This window comes from Schistocerca cancellata, unplaced genomic scaffold (genome assembly GCF_023864275.1).
Source record: "Schistocerca cancellata isolate TAMUIC-IGC-003103 unplaced genomic scaffold, iqSchCanc2.1 HiC_scaffold_376, whole genome shotgun sequence".
Lineage (NCBI taxonomy): Eukaryota > Metazoa > Arthropoda > Insecta > Orthoptera > Acrididae > Schistocerca > Schistocerca cancellata.
In genome coordinates, this window is record NW_026046394.1 from 37501 (window position 1) to 40000 (window position 2500).

General features: G+C 57.1%; 1 non-coding gene across 1 annotated transcript in view; it reads right to left on the reverse strand.

The window, feature by feature from the left end:
- Positions 1-1108, reverse strand: part of LOC126119566 (small subunit ribosomal RNA) — a 1909-nt gene extending 801 nt beyond the window's left edge. Inside the window, exon 1 of the ribosomal RNA XR_007525876.1 lies at positions 1-1108. This exon is cut by the window's left edge and continues 801 nt beyond it. This is a non-coding gene — a ribosomal RNA (small subunit ribosomal RNA).
- Between the last annotated feature and the right edge of the window lie 1392 nt (positions 1109-2500).

Consider the following 2500-nt stretch of genomic DNA (forward strand, 5'->3'; position numbering starts at 1 on the left):
GGCGGTATCTGATCGCCTTCGAACCTCTAACTTTCGTTCTTGATTAATGAAAACATACTTGGCAAATGCTTTCGCTTCTGTTCGTCTTGCGACGATCCAAGAATTTCACCTCTAACGTCGCAATACGAATGCCCCCGCCTGTCCCTATTAATCATTACCTCGGGTTCCGAAAACCAACAAAATAGAACCGAGGTCCTATTCCATTATTCCATGCACACAGTATTCAGGCGGGCTTGCCTGCTTTAAGCACTCTAATTTGTTCAAAGTAAACGTGCCGGCCCACCCAGACACTCAATAAAGAGCACCTTGGTAGGATTTCAACGGGGTCCGCCTCGGGACGCACGAACACGCACGAGGCGGTCGCACGCCTTCGGCTCGCCCCACCGGCAGGACGTCCCACGATACATGCCAGTTAAACACCGACGGGCGGTGAACCAACAGCGTGGGACACAAATCCAACTACGAGCTTTTTAACCGCAACAACTTTAATATACGCTATTGGAGCTGGAATTACCGCGGCTGCTGGCACCAGACTTGCCCTCCAATAGATACTCGTTAAAGGATTTAAAGTGTACTCATTCCGATTACGGGGCCTCGGATGAGTCCCGTATCGTTATTTTTCGTCACTACCTCCCCGTGCCGGGAGTGGGTAATTTGCGCGCCTGCTGCCTTCCTTGGATGTGGTAGCCGTTTCTCAGGCTCCCTCTCCGGAATCGAACCCTGATTCCCCGTTACCCGTTACAACCATGGTAGGCGCAGAACCTACCATCGACAGTTGATAAGGCAGACATTTGAAAGATGCGTCGCCGGTACGAGGACCGTGCGATCAGCCCAAAGTTATTCAGAGTCACCAAGGCAAACGGACCGGACGAGCCGACCGATTGGTTTTGATCTAATAAAAGCGTCCCTTCCATCTCTGGTCGGGACTCTGTTTGCATGTATTAGCTCTAGAATTACCACAGTTATCCAAGTAACGTGGGTACGATCTAAGGAACCATAACTGATTTAATGAGCCATTCGCGGTTTCACCTTAATGCGGCTTGTACTGAGACATGCATGGCTTAATCTTTGAGACAAGCATATGACTACTGGCAGGATCAACCAGGGAGCTGCGTCAACTAGAGCTGAGCAGCCGGCCGCCCGGGAGTGTGTCCCAGGGGCCCGCGCGAACACGCAAGCGTCCGCTCAATTATTCTGCAAACAGGAGGAGGCTGAGCTCCCCTGCACAATACACCTCGAAACCCTCTCAGGTCCCGGCGGCGCGCAGCGCCGTCCTAAGTACTTGGTCGGGTTCGAGAGAGGCGCAATCGCCCGGAGTTAGGCGAGTAGACGCTTTAGGTGCGACCACCCGTGCTCCCAACTGAGCTTGCCGCTGCCGACAGAGGCCCGGGAGCGTGCTGTCGTGGCATTGCCGGCGGGAGACAACACGCGCCACCTACGGTGACCGGCAGCTCCAACGCCAGCGCCACAGAAGGGCAAAGGCCCCACGTGGGTGCCGAAGCGAACTCTCCCAGCACAGCGCACGTGCCAACACGTCTGCACAACTGCGATACAAACCACCAGCGAGAACCGCTGGGGCGACCGAGCAGCAGACGGCGTCGCGGCGCCGAGTGCCGGGCGGCGGCGCATCCTCAACGCACACAGTCCTCAGTCGGACCAGCACACTGCAGATGTCCACCGCGCTTCGCACCGGGCCCGCGAGGACCCACTTTGGCCGCCCGGCGCCGCGCGCAGGGTGCCCCGGCGCGCAGCTGCGCCGCCTGCCGCGTCCGTCGGCCGGCGCGCCTGCCACTGGGCGCCCCCACCAGCCGGCTGTAGCGCGTGCGCCCACGCACCGCGCGGCCAGCACGCCGGGCGGCCCCCCCTCACCGGCCGGGGACGGTCCCACCCAGCCACCGCCGCGTATCGCTTCACACACAGATTTGCCCTTACTGATTTACCTCCAGCAACAACAACCGCACCACAATGGGTTTACCAGTTGTTCATTTGCGTTGCGTCACGTCACCAGCAAACGTAGACGTCCATCCCAGTTTGCAAATGCAACGATTATTGCATACCTGTCTGTTAGGTGTCACGACACACTACGTCTGCCCACATACACGCAACAAAATGTGCACGACTAGAGAACACGTGGGAGGTGGCCCCCTACGTATGCGATGTCCATTACGAGACCGACTGTCAACCAGCATCTGTACCATGTCGCAGATGTGGAACGCGGTGCACCATGCTATCACACTGTGTGAGAAGAGACGACTACGTTTGAATACACGCGCCACTACATCAACAGACGGCTCATGCTGATCGCCATCCAGGGCGTCCGTTACTCCCACACGTCTCTATGGCGTACCACACTGCAATGTAGCTGTTATGGGGAGACGGCACGTGGCTGAGTGCACAACATTTGGACCGTATGGTTCGCTGTTGTTGGCGCAGTCGTACGGTCACACATGTGCCACAGCGTATCATTCAGTACATACGGACCTATGTGCAGTACAATGTG